A 20,332-nucleotide genomic window follows, 5' to 3' on the forward strand; every position below is an offset into this window, starting at 1 on the left:
TTCTTCTGTTGTTTTAATTGGAGTGACTTTCTGGGACAAGCTGTGGGTTTTGGCCAATATGCTAATAATAATGGCATTGCATTGAAGGTCTAGTTAGGTGTATGGAAAATCATTTCCTAGTTAATTATGTCATCAAATCAGCAGCAGCCTTTTGGAGAAGAAAGAGACAGAGGGGGAAAACTACATATATATTTAAATTATTGAGATCTCAAAGAAAGGTCAGGAATCCACATTTCTGAAAGAGGAGTTCATGTTAGAATAAATCACCAAGGTTGCCTGTAATTTTCTGTTATGGGTTTAGCTTTGTATTTGGCATATCAGGGATTAAACTACAATAACCGTGTGTTTAGAGTCTTTTTTTTTTTTTTTTTAGAGTCAGCACCGCCCCCCCGCCCCCCAGTCCTTTGTGCCTATTCTATCATTTTGAATGAGAATGGGAGACCATAAAATCCAAATATTTGCTTTAAGTGAAATTAGTATAAATTGAGTTTGTAAAAGATAGACTGGCCTTGTTGGTCAGTTTGTCTGAGTGGGCTCTTTCTCCATTTTCCTTCTCCCCTCCATATGCATTCCTGTGGAAGTAGAGCCCTTGGTCAAAGTGGAGCCTGCCCCAGGGCAAGGAGGATGGTGCTTCAACCACAAGCTTGAGGATCTTAACCATCCAGAAGAGAGTCTTGGTGATAGTGCTCCCTAGAACTTGGCAGGGATAGAGTCCTTAGAGTCTTTTTGTCTTAAAATTTTTCCATACAATTTTTTCTTCTCCCCCATAACGCAGTTATTCCCCCTATTGCTGCATTACACTACGTTGTGCTTGCCTATGTTGTTGTGAGGAGCCCTCAAGTCGGTTCTGATTCGTAGTGACCCTGTATAAAACAGAATGAAACAGTACCTGGTCCTGTACCATCCTCATAATCGTTGCTGTGTTTGAGCGCATTGTTGCTACCCCTCTGTCATTCCATCTTATTGAAGGTCTTCCTCTTTTTTGCTGATCCTCTACTTTATCGAGCAAGATGTCCTTCTCCAGGGACTGGTCCTTCCTGATAACATGTCCAAAGTACATGAGACGAGGTTTTACCATCCGTGCTTCTAAGAAGCATTCTGGCTGTACTTCTTCCAAAACAGATTTGTTCACTCTTCTGGCAGTCCATGGTATATTCAGTATTCTTTGCCAACACTATAATTCAAAGGCATCAATTCTTCTCTGTCTTCTTTATTCATTGTCCAGCTTTCGCATGCATATGAGGCCATTGAAAATACCATCGAAAATAACAGGCTCACATTCGTCCTCAAAGTGACGTCTTTGCTTTTTAGCGCTTTAAAGAGGTCTTTTGCAACAGATTTGCCCAATGCAATGCGTCTTTTGATTTCTTGACAGCCGTTTCCATGGGCGTTGATTGTGGATCCAAGTAAAATGAAATCCTTGACAACTTCAGTATTTTCTCCATTTATCACGATGTTGCTTATTGGTCCAGTTGTGAGGATTTTTGTTTTCTTTTTGCTGAGGTGTAATCCATACTGAAGGCTGTGATCTTTTATCTTCATCAGTAAGTGCTTCAAGTCCTCTTTGGCTTTCAGGAAGCAAGGTTTTGTCATCTGCATGTTGCAGGTTGTTAATGAGTCTTCCACCAATCCTGATGTCGCTTTCTTCTTTCTATGGGTATTGTCTATAGGTACAAGGAAGTAAGGAGAAGAACATGTTCAGTTAATGTACAATATTTTCTACATCAGGATTTATAGTAATATAAGGTGGTCCCTATTAATCAGAGCATGAAGTATTTCTAATGATTGAGGGTCTGAAAGATTTCACACGATAAATGGACTTGAAAGTTCATTGTGAAGTGTGCCTAGGAAGAAAGTGACTTGTTACCATCAAAACGTAGTCATTTTAGGGATGGTAGCAAGAATCTAAAGCAGCCCTGGTAGCATAATGGTTCAGCTCTTGGCTGCTAACTGAAAGGTTGGCCATTTGAGCTAATCCAGCGACTCCATGGGAGAAAGACCTGGCAATCTGCTCCTTTAAAAATTACAGCCTAGGGAGTGGCCAAAATGGCGGACTAGGCAGACGCTACCTCGGATCCCTCTTACAACAAAGACACGGAAAAACAAGTGAATCGATCACATACATAACAATCTACGAACCCTGAACAACAAACACAGATTTAGAGACGGAGAACGAACTAATACGGGGAAGCAGCGATTGTTTCCAGAGCCTGGAGCCAGCGTACCAGTCAGGTACGGCACAAGCACAGAGACCTGCTCCACCCCCCTGAACTAACCCCGGGAGGGGGACTAGCCGGTTCCACGGGCGGCGTGGGACGCAGCCGTTAGGAGAAGTCCCCGGGAGGCAGTGACTGATCTTGGAGCAGAAAGAGCAGCATCCGAGCCGGGGAACCGTCCCACAGGGATTTGGACTGCACGCAGGCGGCTTCATTAACATCTGAATAGCCTGAGCCAGAGGGAGAACTCTGATAGGGATCTGACTGCAGTTTTTTTTTAGCGGATTTTCTGGAAAAACTAGTTTCCCAGTGATGGCTCGGAGACAACAATCCATATCAAACCACTTAAAGAAGCAGACCGTGACAGCTTCTCCAACTCCCCAAACAAAAGAATCAAAATCTTTCCCAAATGAAGATACAATTTTGGAATTATCAGATACAGAATATAAAAAACTAATTTACAGAATGCTTAATGATATCACAAATGAAATTAGGATATCTGCAGAAAAAGCCAAGGAACACACTGATAAAACTGTTGAAGAACTCAAAAAGATTATTCAAGAACATACTGGAAAAATTAATAAGTTGCAAGAATCCATAGAGAGACAACATGTAGAAATCCAAAAGATTAACAATAAAATAACAGAATTAGACAACACACTAGGAAGTCAGAGGAGCAGACTCGAGCAATTAGAATGCAGACTGGGACATCTGGAGGACCAGGGAATCAACACCAACATAGCTGAAAAAAAATCAGATAAAAGAATTAAAAAAAATGAAGAAACCCTAAGAATTATGTGGGACTCTATCAAGAAGGATAACCTGCGGGTGATTGGAGTCCCAGAACAGGGAGGGGGGACAGAAAACACAGAGAAAATAGTTGAAGAACTTCTGACAGAAAACTTCCCTGACATCATGAAAGACGAAAGGATATCTATCCAAGATGCTCATCGAACCCCATTTAAGATTGATCCAAAAAGAAAAACACCAAGACATATTATCATCAAACTCACCAAAACCAAAGATAAACAGAAAATTTTAAAAGCAGCCAGGGAGAAAAGAAAGGTTTCCTTCAAGGGAGAATCAATAAGAATATGTTCTGACTACTCAGCAGAAACCATGCAGGCAAGAAGGGAATGGGACGACATATACAGAACACTGAAGGAGAAAAACTGCCAACCAAGGATCATATATCCAGCAAAACTCTCTCTGAAATATGAAGGCGAAATTAAGATATTTACAGACAAACACAAGTTTAGAGAATTTGCAAAAACCAAACCAAAGCTACAAGAAATACTAAAGGATATTGTTTGGTCAGAGAACCAATAATATCAGATATCAGCACAACACAAGGTCACAAAACAGAACGTCCTGATATCAACTCAAATAGGGAAATCACAAAAACAAACAAATTAAGATTAATTAAAAAAAAAAATACACATAACAGGGAATCATGGAAGTCAATAGGTAAAAGATCACAATAATCAAAAAGAGGGACTAAATACAGGAGGCATTGAACTGCCATATGGAGAGTGATACAAGGCGATATAGAACAATACAAGTTAGGTTTTTACTTAGAAAAATAGGGGTATATAATGAGGTAACCACAAAAAGGTATAACAACTCTATAACTCAAGATAAAAACCAAGAAAAACGTAACGACTCAACTAACATAAAGTCAAACACTATGAAAGTGAGGATCTCACAATTTACTAAGAAAAACGCCTCAGCACAAAAAAGTATGTGGAAAAATGAAATTGTCAACAACACACATAAAAAGGCATCAAAATGACAGCACTAAAAACTTATTTATCTATAATTACCCTGAATGTAAATGGACTAAATGCACCAATAAAGAGACAGAGAGTCACAGACTGGATAAAGAAACACGATCCATCTATATGCTGCCTACAAGAGACACACCTTAGACTTAGAGACACAAACAAACTAAAACTCAAAGGATGGAAAAAAGTATATCAAGCAAACAATAAGCAAAAAAGAAGAGGAGTAGCAATATTAATTTCTGACAAAATAGACTTTAGACTTAAATCCACCACAAAGGATAAAGAAGGACACTATATAATGATAAAAGGGTCAATTGATCAGGAAGACATAACCATATTAAATATTTACGCACCTAATGACAGGGCTGCAAGATATATAAATCAAATTTTAACAGAACTGAAAAGCGAGATAGATACCTCCACAATTATAGTAGGAGACTTCAACACACCCCTTTCGGAGAAGGACAGGACATCCAGTAAGAAGCTCAACAGAGACACGGAAGATCTAATTACAACAATCAACCAACTTGATCTCATTGACTTATACAGAACTCTCCACCCAACTGCTGCAAAATATACTTTTTTTTCTAGCGCACATGGAACATTCTCTAGAATAGACCACATATTAGGTCATAAAACAAACCTTTGCAGAGTCCAAAACATCGAAATATTACAAAGCATCTTCTCAGACCACAAGGCAATAAAACTAGAGATCAATAACAGAAGAACGAGGGAAAAGAAATCAAATACTTGGAAAATGAACAATACCCTCCTGAAAAAAGACTGGGTTATAGAAGACATCAAGGAGGGAATAAGGAAATTCATAGAAAGCAACGAGAATGAAAATACTTCCTATCAAAACCTCTGGGACACAGCAAAAGCAGTGCTCAGAGGTCAATTTATATCAATAAATGCACACATACAAAAAGAAGAAAGAGCCAAAATCAGAGAACTGTCCCTACAACTTGAACAAATAGAAAGTGAGCAACAAAAGAATCCATCAGGCACCAGAAGAAAACAAATAATAAAAATTAGAGCTGAACTAAATGAATTAGAGAACAGAAAAACAATTGAAAGAATTAACAAAGCCAAAAGCTGGTTCTTTGAAAAAATTAACAAAATTGATAAACCATTGGCTAGACTGACTAAAGAAATACAGGAAAGGAAACAAATAACCCGAATAAGAAATGAGAAGGACCACATCACAACAGAACCAAATGAAATTAAAAGAATCATTTCAGATTATTATGAAAAATTGTACTCTAACAAATTTGAAAACCTAGAAGAAATGGATGAATTCCTTGAAAAACACTACCTACCTAAACTAACACATTCAGAAGCAGAACAACTAAATAGACCCATAACAAAAAAAGAGATTGAAACGGTAATCAAAAAACTCCCAACAAAAAAAAGTCCTGGCCCGGACGGCTTCACTGCAGAGTTCTACCAAATTTTCAGAGAAGAGTTAACACCACTACTACTAAAGGTATTCCAAAGCATAGAAAATGACGGAATACTACCCAACTCATTCTATGAAGCCACCATCTCCCTGATACCAAAACCAGGTAAAGACATTACAAAAAAAGAAAATTATAGACCTATATCCCTCATGAACATTGATGCAAAAATCCTCAACAAAATTCTAGCCAATAGAATCCAACAACACATCAAAAAAATAATTCACCCTGATCAAGTGGGATTTATACCAGGTATGCAAGGCTGGTTTAATATCAGAAAAACCATTAATGTAATCCATCACATAAATAAAACAAAAGACAAAAACCACATGATCTTATCAATTGATGCAGAAAAGGCATTTGACAAAGTCCAACACCCATTTATGATAAAAACTCTTACCAAAATAGGAATTGAAGGAAAATTCCTCAACATAATAAAGGGCATCTATGCAAAGCCAACAGCCAATATCACTCTAAATGGAGAGAACCTGAAAGCATTTCCCTTGAGAACGGGAACCAGACAAGGATGCCCTTTATCACCGCTCTTATTCAACATCGTGTTGGAAGTCTTAGCCAGGGCAATCAGGCTAGACAAAGAAATAAAAGGTATCCGGATTGGCAAGGAAGAAGCAAAGTTATCACTATTTGCAGATGACATGATTATATACACAGAAAACCCTAAGGAATCCTCCAGAAAACTACTGAAACTAATAGAAGAGTTTGGCAGAGTCTCAGGTTATAAAATAAACATACAAAAATCACTTGGATTCCTCTACATCAACAAAAAGAACACCGAAGAGGAAATAACCAAATCAATACCATTCACAGTAGCCCCCAAGAAGATAAGATACTTAGGAATAAATCTTACCAAGGATGTAAAAGACCTATACAAAGAAAACTACAAAGCTCTACTACAAGAAATTCAAAAGGACATACTTAAGTGGAAAAACATACCTTGCTCATGGATAGGAAGACTTAACATAGTAAAAATGTCTATTCTACCAAAAGCCATCTATACATTTAACGCACTTCCGATCCAAATTCCAATGTCATATTTTAAGGGGATAGAGAAACAAATCACCAATTTCATATGGAAGGGAAAGAAGCCCCGGATAAGCAAAGCACTACTGAAAAAGAAGAAGAAAGTGGGAGGCCTCACCTTACCTGACTTCAGAACCTATTATACAGCCACAGTAGTCAAAACAGCCTGGTATTGGTACAACAACAGACACATAGACCAATGGAACAGAATTGAGAACCCAGACATAGATCCATCCACGTATGAGCAGCTGATATTTGACAAAGGACCAGTGTCAATTAACTGGGGAAAAGACAGCCTTTTTAACAAATGGTGCTGGCATAACTGGATATCCATTTGCAAAAAAATGAAACAGGACCCATACCTCACACCATGCACAAAAACTAACTCCAAGTGGATCAAAGACCTAAACATAAAGACTAAAACGATAAAGATCATGGAAGAAAAAATTGGGACAACCCTAGGAGCCCTAATACAAGGTATAAACAGAATACAAAACATTACCAAAAATGATGAAGAGAAACCCGATAACTGGGAGCTCCTAAAAATCAAACACCTATGCTCATCTAAAGACTTCACCAAAAGAGTAAAAAGACCACCTACAGATTGGGAAAGAATTTTCAGCTATGACATCTCCGACCAGCGCCTGATCTCTAAAATCTACATGATTCTGTCAAAACTCAACCACAAAAAGACAAACAACCCAATCAAGAAGTGGGCAAAGGATATGAACACACATTTCTCTAAAGAAGATATTCAGGCAGCCAACAGATACATGAGAAAATGCTCTCGATCATTAGTCATTAGAGAAATGCAAATTAAAACTACGATGAGATTCCATCTCACACCATCAAGGCTGGCATTAATCCAAAAAACACAAAATAATAAATGTTGGAGAGGCTGCGGAGAGATTGGAACTCTCATACACTGCTGGTGGGAATGTAAAATGGTACAACCACTTTGGAAATCTATCTGGCGTTATCTTAAACAGTTAGAAATAGAACTACCATACAACCCAGAAATCCCACTCCTCGGAATATACCCTAGAGATACAAGAGCCTTCATACAAACAGATATATGCACACCCATGTTTATTGCAGCTCTGTTTACAATAGCAAAAAGTTGGAAGCAACCAAGGTGTCCATCAACGGATGAATGGGTAAATAAATTGTGGTATATTCACACAATGGAATACTACGCATCGATAAAGAACAGTGACGAATCTCTGAAACATTTCATAACATGGAGGAACCTGGAAGGCATTATGCTGAGCGAAATGAGTCAGAGGCAAAAGGACAAATATTGTATAAGACCACTATTATAAGATCTTGAGAAATAGTAAACCTGAGATGAACACATACTTTTGTGGTTACGAGGGGGGGAGGGAGGGAGGGTGGGAGAGGGTTTTTTTATTGATTAATCAGTAGATAAGAACTGCTTTAGGTGAAGGGAAAGACAACACTCAATACATGGAAGGTCAGCTCAATTGGACTGGACCAAAAGCAAAGAAGTTTCCGGGATAAAATGAATGCTTCAAAGCTCAGCGGAGCAAGCGCGGGGGTCTGGGGAACATGGTTTGCGGGGACTTCTAAGTCAATTGGCAAAATAATTCTATTATGAAATCATTCTGCATCCCACTTTGAAATGTGGCGTCTGGGGTCTTAAATGCTAACAAGCAGCCATCTAAGATGCAGCAATTGGTCTCAACCCACCTGGAGCAAAGGAAAATGAAGAACACCAACCCCACATGACAACTAAGAGCCCAAGAGACAGAAAGGGCCACATGAACCAGAGACCTACATCATCCTGAGACCAGAAGAACTAGTTGGTGCCCGGCCACAATCGATGACTGCCCTGACAGGGAGCTCAGCAGAGGACCCCTGAGGGAGCAGGAGAGCAGTGGGATGCAGACCCCAAATTCTCATAAGAAGACCAAACTTAATGGTCTGACTGAGACTGGAGGAATCCCGGCGGTCATGCTCTCCAGACCTTCTGTTGACACAGGACAGGAACCATCCCTGAAGACAACTCATCAGACATGAAAGGGACTGGTCAGCGGGTGGGAGAGAGACGCTGATGAAGAGTGAGCTAATTATATCAGGTGTACACTTGAGATTGTGTTGGCAACTCTTGTCTGGAGGGGGGATGGGAGGATAGAGAGAGAGGGAAGCCGGCAAAATTGTCAAGAAAGGAGAGACTGAAAGGGCTGACTCAAGACGGGGAGAGTAAGTGGGAGTAGGGAGTGAGATGTATGTAAACTTATATATGACAGACTGATTGGATTTGTAAACGTTCACTTGAAGCTTAATAAAAGTTATTATAAAAAAAAAAAAAAAAAAAAAAAAATTACAGCCTAGAAAATCATATGGAGCAGTTCTACTCTGTGAAATAGGGTCAAAATGAGTAGGAATCGACTCTATGGCACGTAACAGCAGCAGCAAGAATCTAGGCATCTTTGGATGTTATAAATGATAATGCGTTCGGCTGCTAGCCAAGAGGCTGGAGGTTCGAGTCCCCCAGAGGAACCTCAGAAAAGTTTGTTGGTGATCTACTTCTGAAAAATCAGCCATTAAAAACCCTGTGGATCACAGTGCTACTCTGACACATGTGGGGTCACCATGAATCGAAATCAACTCAATGGCAACTGGTTGCAAGAGTCTTAACTCTGACCAAGGCAAACCTGAATTTGTCCTCTCTCTACTGGCTTCATGACCATCAGCAGGTTATTGATCCTCTCAGAATTTCAGCTTCCTCATCTGTAAGTGGGAGAAACAGTATATGCCTCGATGGGTGTTATAAATGTAGGTTCCCTTCTTCCTTTCACCATTCCAGGGAGTGGCTTGGTAGAGGTACAGAAGAAGGTATTATAAAAGGTAACGAGTTGCTTTATTAGAACAAAAGGTTTTGCCAGAAAAAGTGAGGAAGATAAGAAGAGTTTTGTCGAGGAGAATGTGGGAGATCTGAGGTTTAACTTGCTTCAAGGGGATGTTTGTTGGCAGAGATGGGGGATGCCATTTGATGAGTCAGAGTTTTCATCCATGTTTCCTTTTTAGGAGCTATAGTGTGCGTTCAGTCCCAGAGTGGTTGAATTTTGCATTTTCTTTGTGACTGCCGTTGGGCCACTGCCTATGGGGCTTTCTGAGGGTGGTGGTTTGGGGTGCCATTCAGGAACTGGCTCAGTTTTGATCCTGTGGCTGCCACATTGTGAGGCAGGTATGGGGTTTGGTGAGTTTTGACTTTCCTGCCTTGTGAATCCAACCTTGAAATTAAAGAGATGACCATCCTTTTTACAATCTGATTTAATGCCATGTCTCTCCTCCAATCCCTTCATGTTTGTCTTAAAAAAAAAAAAAAAATGGACTCAGTACAGAGCATAAAGTTCCTCATCAGCCTGAAAGCTATTGAGTTTCTTATCTAATGGTTAAAATGGTCATGAATTCAGTAAACTGGCACTGACATTTAAAAAAAAAAATTGCCGTTGTCTCTTCCAATTCACAGCAATCCTATAGGACAGAGTAGAACTGCCCCATAAGGTTTTGCTTGAAGTATATAAATGAACTAGGAATAATTTGAGATTAGCAAACAAGGCTACTCAAACAGGGTTGCTTCTGCAGGCAAAGAAGAATCAGCACAACTCAGGGGTTCAGAGTGTCTCCAGCTTCATCGGTATGTGCCCATATGTCCCCATCCCAATTTTCAGGATTCCATTTCTTCCCAATCACTGCTGTCACTTTAACATTAGATACTTTGCGAGGTTGGAAATTCAATTCGTGTGGTAATTTATTGACTTGTAGAGTGAGAATCTGGGTTTGGTTTACAGAAATCTCAACTTTGGCACACACAGAATTTCTAGGTCATTTGAGTGGCACTTTTTTTTTTTTTTGAGCTGAAAATTTAAAGTCCTGAGCCCAAAGTTCTCTTTCCCCACTTTGTCCAACAAATTTAAAAGCAACCGGGTAATATCATTATATTCTTCAGGTTGACAAAAATATTCCAAGGTAGCAAATATGACTCTTCAGAGCCTTGTCTCTTAGAAGTATTTAATTAGGAATGTCCGATAGTGGTATTTCGTGTATCTCTATTGCTAATCATGCTAGGGACTATCATTGCCCTCTTTGCTACTGGAAATAGAGTCATTAGTGGCTTTAACCTGTTGCCTTCCAGTCGATTATGACACATAGTGACCTCGGTAGCACAGTGGTTAAGCGCTATGGCTGCTAAGCTAAAGGTCGGCAGTTCGAATTCACCAGCCGCTCCTTGGAAACCTTATGAAGCAGTCCTACTCTGTCCTGTAGGGTCACTATAAGTTGGAAACCACTCCACAGCAATGGGGTAGTGGCTTTAAATCTAACCGGATTCAAACCTGATTTTGGATTTGCTAGAGAAATAGAGGAGCCCCTTGGTGAAGTGGCTATGAGCTTGGCTGCTAGCTAAAAGGTTGGCACTTCGAATCCACCAGCCACTTTTTGGAAGCCCTGTGGGGCAGTTCTACTCTGTCCTATAGGGTCACTATGAATCGAAATGGACCTGATGGCAATGGGTTTGGCTTAGTTTTCTCAGAGAAATAGAGCAAAAAAACCCCCAAAACCCACAAAAAACGAAACAGATCGTATGTATATGTTGTTAGGTGCTGTCAAGTCACTTCTGACTCATAGCTACCCTATGTACAACAGAATGAAATGATGCCCTGTCTATATATATAGTATGTATAAGCAGCCCTGGTGGGGAAGTGGTTAAGCACTCAGCTGAACTGAAAGGTCAGCAGTTCATACCCACCAGCTGCTCTGCAGGAGAAAGATGTGACAGTCTGCTTCCGTAAAGAGTTCAACTTTGGAAATCCTATGGGACAGCTCTACCCTCTCCTGTAGGGTCGCAGTGAATTGGAATCTACTTGATGGCAACGAGTTCGGTGTTTTTTTCTTTATATATATATATATATATATATATATGGGGCAGGGGGGCAGAGGGAGAGTGGAGGGAAGGAGAGAGAGAATTATTCTGAGGAATTGGCTCATGTGATTGTGAAGGTTGGCAAGTCCAAAATCTATAGGTCGGGTGACAGGCTTGTGTCCCAATTCAGTACGTTAGGTGATGGGGGAGTGAGAAGAATTCTGTCAGAATGCCTATTTATAGTCTGGAAGCAGAATCCTCCCTGGAAAACAGATTTTGCTCTAAGGCCTTCAACTGATTGGATGAGACCACACAGTATGGAGGGTCATCTGCTTTACTTAAGGCCAACTGATTTAAATGCTAATGGAATGTAAATATTTCATAGTAACATCTACACTAGTGTTTGACCAAACAACTGGACACCATAGCCTACCCAACCTGACACATAAAATTAACCATCTGACACATTAATTATCAACTGACACATTAATTAACCAAATAAATCTCCATCTGAGGATTTACTTCTCAGTCATCTGGGAGAATTGCCTTCATTCCTCCCAAGTGGGCTAATTCTTTGTTCATTCATTCACTTACTATGCACCAAACTTACTATTTTTTTGTGTATGTATGCATGCATTAAAGATACTGTCCTTCCTCAGCTGTGAAGACGCAGCCCTGTATCTCTTTGTAGGATGACTTTTGCACTCCTTGTTGGGGCTTTTTTTATGAGGGCCCTGGGCTCTGAGACAAGCCCAGGATGTGTTTCTCCATGTTCTGTGGTATCTAGGGTTTCTTCACACCTGAAAGCTGGCTTGAGGTGTCTAAATATCATGGGTCCTATGTGCAAACTTCTGGGTGCTCTCAGGGCCTTGAGGTCTCTCCTGTTGGGTGACAGCAGACACACCAGGTGTGAGTGAGTGACCTCAGAGTAGAGAAAGATTTTTTTTTTTTGGTTTGGTACTTGGGCTTACATATGAGTCTCTGAAAATTGATATTTCTGTTATCTATTCCTTGATAACCTGGTGGATGTTATTATGTATTGACTAAGGAATTTGACTGACCCTTCCTTCTTTCATCCCTCCCTCCCTCCTCCTTCCCTCTCTCCCTCCCCCTCCCTTCCTCTCTTCCTCTCTCCCTCCCTCTTTCCCCTCATATCTCCCCCCTCTCTCTCCTTCCTCCCCTCCTCATTCCCCTTCTCCCATCCCTCCTCTCTCCTTCCCCTTTCCCTCTTTCTCTATATTTCCTTCTCTCTTTTCCCTTCTTCCTGCCCTCACTCTTCCTCTCCATCCTTTTTCCCTCTTTGTCTCCTAGCCTTTTTTTTTTTTTTTTTAAATAAGTTCAGGAGTTTCTTAGCTTCCTATTCTCTTACTCTTCTTGTTATTCCACCCACTCCCAATTCAGTTGCCTCCTCTCCCTCGTCATCCTGCCCTTTCTCCTTTTTCTCCTCCTTTTCCCTTTCCCTCTCTCAATTCCTCTTTCCCTTCTCCCTTCCTCCTCATTTCCTCCTCCTCATCTTCTTTCTCAGATCCTTTTGATCCTGCTCTTGATCTGTCATATACCAGGCCCTTTGTTAGGCACCAGGGCACCAGTGATGACTAAAGAGTGGTCCCAGCCCTCTAGGATTTGCAGAGAGAAAGCCCTGGTTCAGCTTCTCAGTAGCTTTGAGGGAATGATTTCCCTGCTTATTCTTTGCACCCCCCCCCCCCCCGCCCTATGCCACAAAATGTCTTGGTCGTCTCCAACCTATTGGAAGTATGCTTCTACTCCCTCGTGCAGTCCGCCCTAGTCCGTAGGTGCTTCTGGATGAAAGATATCTTCTGTTGTTAACCAGTCATGGTTGTCATTGAATTGATTCTGACTCCTGGCGACCCCACATGTGTCAGAGTGGACTGTGGCCATGGGGTTTTCAGGGGCTTATTTTTCAGAAGTAGATCACCAGGGCTTTCTTCCAAGGCGCCTCTGGGTAGACGTAAACCTCAAACCTTTCAGTTAGCAGCTGATTGCAGTAACCATTTGCATTGCCCAGGGATTTCTTGCAGTTGCTAGAAACTCCGAAAGTTTGGGAACCCTGGGAAGTGGGTTTCTTTTGAATTAGACATACAAAGTCAGTCAGCATTGACAACCTGAAAATCTTTGAAAAATGTCTCCCCCTTGAGCTGAAAGACTGAAGAAGAGCTGGGGTGGGGGGGAGGTGGTGCTGTTGGAGATGGCCTTTCACTTTAAGAAGAAAAGCACCTGTCAGCAAGCTGTACTTTTCTCTCTTTGTGTACTGTTGGTAGAACCAGTACAGAACCAGTTATTATTGCCAAATTAGCTCTTTCCCTCCCAAACTTTCTCACCAACTTCAAGCGTGTGAAGTTTGTTTAAAGTGGTACTTAGTTCTTTATGTTAAGAAGGCTGAAGTGGACAAGTTTACTCTTTGCCTTTCTTCTTAATCTTACCAAACCCCTCATAGCAAAATAAATACGTTTCTAAAGTGCATGGGACTCATGTGCACGAACTTCCAGCCGAGTCCAAAGGTCAGAGTTGAAAGAGGAGATTGGATTCCTTCCAGGTCCCTGTGTTTCTGTGGATACTGCTACTGAATCGATCCCGAGGAGCGACTCTTTAAGAGCTAGGATTCCAGGTAACCTCATCCCCATGGGCGAGCTATAATCATTGGAAACAATATTATTGCTGTTAAGTTATTTAAGGGAAATGGGTAAAAAAATAAAGGGAACAGGCCCCAAATGATCAGTTTTCAGCCTGGTGTTTGTAGCATTTACCCCCTTCCTAGAATTGCTGGAATATTTTTGCAGAGAACAGCCTCCTGTTTCCATGTTCCTTTTTCCACCTTGCATTTGAGCAGCTTGCACATGTGCTGAAGAATCAGCCGCAAAGTCTGTGGTTTCTTGTGCCACATTTCTCATAATATTTACACAGACTAATATTTAATGAGCCATATAAATATTTATTGTACAAGGGAGTCTTTTGATCATAGATCGGGGCTAAAAATCAGTTCAGATCATGCTGGGGACTTGGAAAGGAGGCTCTTTCTGCCCTTTGAGACATCTTGTAACACTGAGAAGTTGGGTTTGTCTTGGGGCTTTGAGCAGCGCGGCTTGAATTTCTGTCCATTATTTATCTTTCTCTTGGTTTCCATGATCCATGTCCTGATTTCTCTCTGCCTGACCACCCTCTCTAGTTCCGTAATAATTGTTTATCTTTTTAGAGCAGTCATCTTTGCTTACAAAGAATGAGATGAAACCAAAGTTCTGACTGTCACCATTCATAAAGTGGGCTTTGGAGTCACACTGACTTTGCCTTGAATCCCAGCTTCTCAGCTTATGTGCTGTGTGAATTTCAATAGCTTTATCTCTGACAACCCATTTCCTTAAGTGGAAAATGGTGCTCCCGCTGCTTAACTCACAGGGTTATTGAAAGGATAAATGAAATCATGAAATTGAATGGGTGAGTTTCAGAGCAGAGCTCAATAAATACTGGTTGTTGCTGTGTTTGTTTATATTGTTATTGAAGAAGTTAGCAAAGGATTTGGTTTATAGTATTAGGTTGGTGTTGTGGAAAGAGCACTATACTTGCCATAAGGGACTGCTGTTCAAATCCTGGTGCTGCTGTTTATTGTTTCTTTGACTTTGGGCAAATTACCCCATCCCACTGAGGCATAAGGAGTCCCTGAGTGGTATAAGTGGTTAATGCCTTCTGCTGCTAACTGAAGGGGTGGAGGTTTGAGTCCAATCAGGTGCCTTGGAAGAATGGCCTGGAAATTACTTCTGAAAAATTAGCCGTTGAAAATCTTATGGAGCACAGCTCTACTCTGACACACATGGGGTCATTACCAGTTGAAGTTGACTTGACATCAACTGGTTTACCGTGCTATCAAATGATGGTAAGTTTACTAACCTGATTGGGAGTCAGGTGAAGTGAGAGTCACACATGTGTGGAAGTGCTTGACACACAGGAGGATCCTGATTTTTTTTTTTTAAATGAATTAGAAAAGGGAATAATGTTTTCCATTTTGCAAGTTTTTGAGGCTAGGAGGTACTGGTTGAACAATATTTGGGATCCAGGTCATAGCAGAGAGTACTTAAAACCAGGAACAAAGGGCACAGAGCAGGAATCACAGGGATCTGTGTTGCAGAAAATTCCCTAGCAAGATTTTATAACTCACAAGGTCAAGTTGCAGGGAAGCTGCTGAAGGGCTTGAACGTCCCCTGCTTCCCTGCTTTCAGGTCCCAGCTGTGGAAACAATTACAAAGAGATAACTTAAAACTGTATTAATGGGAAAAATGGTAGACCTGAAATATTTCATTAGGATCCTTTTCTTAGGTAAACATGAACTAGGAGGTGTGTGTGAATCATGCAGGGAAGGTATGATTCCCTTATTCCTAGCTTTGACTCTCTGGCTGAATGATGCTTTGGAGTTTTGGTGTAGAAACTGATGGTTTGCAAGAGACATGCCACCTGGTGTTGCGGAAGGGTCAGTCTCTGAAGATGGAGAGCTGGGTTCTGAGTTAGTTGACTGTCTTAGTTTCCTGGTGCTGCTGTGATAGAAATACCGTAAGTGGATAGCTTTGTTGTTGTTAGGTGTCATCGAGTTGGTTCGGAGCCATAGCGACCCTGTGTACAACAGAATGAAACACTGCCCCATCCTGCACTGTTCTCACAGTTGTTGCTGTGTTTGAGTCCATTGTTGCAGCCCCTGTGTCAGTCCATCTTGTTGAGGGTCTTCCTCTTTTTTGCTGAATATTGAATATACCATGGACTGCAGAAAGAACGAACAAATCTGTCTTAGAAGAAGTACAACCAGAACGCTCCTTAGAAGCAAGCATGGCGAGACTGCGTCTTACATACTTTGGACATGTTGTCAGGAGGGATCAGTCCCTGGAGAAGGACATCATGCTTGGTAAAGTGATCCCTCCTGATAACATGTCCAAAGTATGTGAGATAAAGTTTTGCCATCCTGGCTTCTAAGGAGCATTCTGGCTGTACTTCTTCCAAGACAGATTTGTTCATTCTTTTGGCAGTCCATGGCATATTCAGTATTCTTTGCCAACAGCATAACTCAAAGGCATTAATTCTTCTTCGGTCTTCCTTAGTTATTGTCCTGCTTTTTCATATACAAGGCGATTGAAAATGCCATGACTTGGATCAGGTGCACCTTATTCCTCAAAGTGACATCTTGGCTTATTAACACTTTAAAGGTCTTTCGTAGTAGATTTGCCCAATGCAATACATCCTTTGATTTCTTGACTGCTGCTTCCATGGGTGTTTATTGTGGATCTAAGTAAAATGAAATCCTTGACAACTTTAATATTTTCTCCATTTATCATGATGTTGCTTATTGGTCCATTTGTGAGGATTTTTGTTTTATGTTGAGCTGTAATCCATACTGAAGGGCTGTTGTCTTTGATCTTCATCAGTACACTTCAAGTCCTCTTTGCTTTCAGCAAGCAAGATTGTGTCATCTGCATATTGCAAGTCATTAATGGGTTTTCCTCTAATCCTGATTCCATGTTCTTCTTCCTGTAGTCCAACTTCTTGGGTTTTTTGCTCAGCATTACAGATTGAATAAATATGGTGAAAGGCTACAACCCTGACACACACCTTTCCTGATTTTAAACCATACAGTATCATCTTTTTTTATTCAAACAACTTCCTCTTTGTCTGTGTACAGGTTCCACATAAGCACAATTAAGTGTTCTGGAATTCCTATTCTTTGCAGTGTTATCTGTAATTTGTTATGCTCCACACAGTCAAATGCCTTTGCATAGTCAGTAAAACACAGGTGAACATCTTTCTGGTATCCTTAGTGTTTAGCCATGATCCATCTGATATCAGCAATAATATCCCTTGTTCCACATCCTCTTCTGAATCCAGCTTAAATTTCTGGCAGTTCCCTGTCGATACACTGCTACAGCTGCTTTTGAATGATCTTCAGCAAAATCTACTTGTGTGTGATATTAATGATATTGGTCAATAATTTCCACATTCCCTTGGACCACCTTTCTTTGCAATGGGCACGTATATGTCTGTCAGATTTCTTGGCGTAGACGAGTAAGCACTTCTAGCACTGCATCAGTTTGTTGAAACATCTCAGTTGGTATCCTGACCGATTCCCTCAGTGCAGCTTGGACTTCTTCCTTCAATACCATCAATTCTTGATCATATGCCACCTCCTGAAATGGTTGAACGTCGACCAGTTCTTTTTGGTGCAGTGATTCTATGTATTTCTTCCGTATTCTTCTTATGCTTCCTGCATTGTTCAACATTTTGCTCATGTTGTTGTTGTTAGGTGCTGTCGAATTATTTCCCACTCATAGCGACCCTCTGTACAACAGATCGAAATTACCTCCCGGTTCTGTGCCATCCTCACAATTCTTGTTATGCTTGAGACCATTGTTGCAGCCACTGTGTCTTCCTCTTTTTCTCTGACTGTCTACTTTACCACGCATGATGTCCTTCTGGAGCCCTGGTGCTGTAGTGGTTAAGAGCTATGGCTGCTAACCAAAAGATCAGCAGTTCGAATCCACCAGCCCCTCCCTGGAAACCCTATGGGGCAGTTCTCTTCTGTACTATAGGGTTGCTATGAATTGGAAGAATCGACTCGACAGCAACAGATTTGGTTTTATTTTGCCCATAGAATCCTTTAGTATTGTAACTCAAGGCTTGAATTTTTTCTTTAGTTCTTTTCAATGTGAGAAATTCTGAGTGTGTTCTTCCCTTTTGGTTTTCTAACTCCGAGTCTTTGCACATTTCATCATAATACTCTGCTTTGTCTTTTCAAGCCACCCTTTGAAATCTTCTTTTCAGCTTTTACTTCATCATTTCTTCCATTTACTTTAGCTACTCTACATTCAAAGGCAAATTTCAGAGTCTCTAAAGAACAGAATTTTTTTTTTTTTTTCTACCATTATAGAGGCTAAAAGTTCAAATCAAGGTCTCAGTCATGCTCATTCTTTCCTTGTATGTAGTCTTGGGCCTTCTTTGGTTCCTTGGCTGATAGATGAACCTCACATGGCATCTGTCTTCTCTCATGTGTGTGTCTGTTTATGTTGCACTTTATGTAACTCAGAAGTGGTTAGGTTTAGGATCCACCCTGCACTGGTATGACCTCAACTGATTGACTGATTATATTAGATTGTGTTATGCATGGTAATTACATTACATTAGATTACGTTATGAACGTGATTATATTACATTATGTATAGGGGTTAGGATTCGAACACATATTTTGGAGAGACACAGTTCAATCTGTAATACTGACCTTGGGCATAGTAGGCAAGCACACCCAGTAGAACCCCCAAAAACTAAACCTGTTGCTATTGAGTCAATTCTGACCCATAGCGACCCTAAGGGACAGAGTAGAACTGCCCCATAGGGTTTCCAAGGATTACCTGGTGGATTAGTCCCTGGAAAATAGGCTCTTAATACATGGAGAAATAACAGGATGCAGTATAGCATCCTGAGAAAAGTTAGGGACTTTGGAGTCAGAGGGAATGGAATCACTCTCTGTTCTTACTTACTAATTATATGACACACTGGAGCAAGTTACTATACCTGTACAGGACTCTTTTCTCTAGGGTAATCCCTGGGTCACCTGAACAGTGGAAATGTGCTTCTTTAGATTTTACCGGAGAAGAATCAGGACATCTGGGTAGTGGATGCTAAGATGGTACACCCCCTGCAGAGGAAGACAGGGAGTCAAAAGTGAGGAATCCAAGCTTGAGGAACTGGGCCAGCCACTAAGGATTCTCGCTTGTCCTTGGGACCGGCAGGGGTGGAGGGAAGCTTGGATGTTGGGTGACCAGGGTGGGATCACAGCCTAGGTGTGTAAGCCAGAATATTTGTATAGATTCTTTATTCCTGATTTATTTCATTGTTTCTCTTCTAAAAGTTTGGAATAGTTTTGGAAAGTTGCAGCTAAGGGCAGAGGGTTGTTGGCGTGCTAGAATTAGTGTTAAGGAGTAGCACTCCTGCTCCTAGGGTCCTTCATAGTAGGGATGGTGGGAAGCTAAGAGTAGGAATCCCAGGTAAAGTAAAAAAGGTTGCGTCTGTGTGTGTATGTTGGGGGTGGTCAGTAGCAGGAAGGTGAAACACCCAGCCTGATCCAGTTGCCCTCCCCCAATGGAATTCTCCTTCTAGAGCTCAACTTGGATGCCCTACATTGGGTTTTATAAATAAAGCCATTCACAGATTTTTCAGGAAGTGTGAGACTTCAGTCATAATAGTGCTATCTCCGGGTGGGGGGTGGGGGGAAAGCCTGTTCACCAGAAGCTATAGTCTTCCATGGGAGGGGTCATATTTTGTATATTTCAGATTAGAAAGTATATACTTTACCTTGTATGTAAACCAAAAGTCCAAACCCATACTGTTTCCTTTTGGTTTAGGAAGAGGGTTTTATGTGCTTCCTAGATATTCTTGGCAAAGTAGTTTTTCAGTGCTGAGGATCCTGAGAATTGATATTTGAACAAAAACTGTAGCCTTAGCACTTGCCACTTGCTGAACGCTTACTCTGTAGAATTATAATTCCGGTGTACAGAGGAAAAACAGAAACCAGAGAGAGTGAGCACCCAAGTGTGGTTAATAATCAGAGGATCTGATGAAAGAGGATGGGAAGGGACAGTGGTATTGGGTTGGAAAGAGGAAACATTAAGAAACTAAAATGGGAGGTATTATTTCAATAAAGGAAAGAACCTAAGAAGTAATTAGTGTAGAAGACCTTGGAAGTGCATTATCCAAATTCCCCCCAGGCCATTCCCTTTTATTGGCCAGTGAAGACTCTTAAAAAGACTGAGGCCAGTCTTTTGTGCAGAGCCTCATATTTTGTGTACAGTTTCATTAATCCTCACAGCAGTCCTCTGAAATGAATGGCCTTAGCCCTATTTACAAGAAACCCTGGTGGTATAGTAGTTAAGCGCTTGGCTACTGTCTTAGTTATCTAGTGCT

General features: G+C 40.9%; 1 protein-coding gene across 17 annotated transcripts in view; it reads left to right on the forward strand.

Moving 5' to 3' along the window:
* The window catches only part of FGGY (FGGY carbohydrate kinase domain containing), a 627,007-nt gene that overhangs the window by 6,653 nt on the left and 600,022 nt on the right, over positions 1 to 20,332 (forward strand). The window contains exon 1 of one of the 17 annotated variants that reach the window (XM_049879402.1): positions 13,223 to 14,012. The exons of the other annotated variants lie outside the window; for them this stretch is intronic. The gene's annotated coding sequence lies outside the window, so the exon portion shown is untranslated. Of the gene's footprint in view, positions 1 to 13,222; positions 14,013 to 20,332 lie in introns of those variants that run through there. 17 annotated transcript variants of the gene reach the window in all.

This window comes from Elephas maximus, chromosome 3 (assembly GCF_024166365.1).
Source record: "Elephas maximus indicus isolate mEleMax1 chromosome 3, mEleMax1 primary haplotype, whole genome shotgun sequence".
Taxonomy (NCBI): domain Eukaryota; kingdom Metazoa; phylum Chordata; class Mammalia; order Proboscidea; family Elephantidae; genus Elephas; species Elephas maximus.